Here is a 674-nt window from a genome sequence, read left to right as displayed (position 1 = left end):
CCTGACTCGTTTATGGACCGAAGGTACGTCACCGAAGGTACATTCAACACTCACTCAGTACGGTAACTCGTCTGCCAGCCGGTATTTCTTGACACACATCCACCGACACTTCGAACAACCTCTCGCGGCGAAACCATTCATTAGCTGCCCTGCCGTTTCACGGGGGCCACCACCAGTCCCGGGTCATCAACGCGTGCTTACGACAGCGATGGCCAGTCAACGGGCCGGCGTAGTTCTTCAGCCAGCCGCTGGCCACCGCAGTGTCATCAACGCATGTCGGGTCCAGTCTCCTGCAACCGGTTCCTTCGCATGTCAGAGGTGGACGAGTCACCTGCCTCGCTTCGTTCTTCCAGTAACCCAGGCCGCGGGAGTGACATCAGCGAGCATTCTCAACCGCGATCCTGTATACCGCCGGCGCTTTCCCCTCTACCAACCCAGGGCCTGTCAGACGCCACAATTCACTCCCCAAGGGAACCTTCGGCCACTCAGGCGCCATCAATGCGCGCTCTCATCAACCGTTGGCCAGTCGTCTGCCGGCGTACATCTGTCTACGTGCACGTAGACCGCCGAGCTGCCCCCACTCCATTCACATGACTATAACCCCAAATCGGGCGTCACCCTGCCGCGTAGCCTCGAGTGTCTTCCTCACTGGCGCCTGATCAGCTTAACCGTGG

The sequence above is a fragment of the Gregarina niphandrodes genome, assembly GCF_000223845.1.
Source record: "Gregarina niphandrodes unplaced genomic scaffold scaffold00003, whole genome shotgun sequence".
In the NCBI taxonomy this organism is placed as follows: Eukaryota; Apicomplexa; class Conoidasida; order Eugregarinorida; family Gregarinidae; genus Gregarina; species Gregarina niphandrodes.
Note: the sequence above shows the minus strand (reverse complement) of the source record.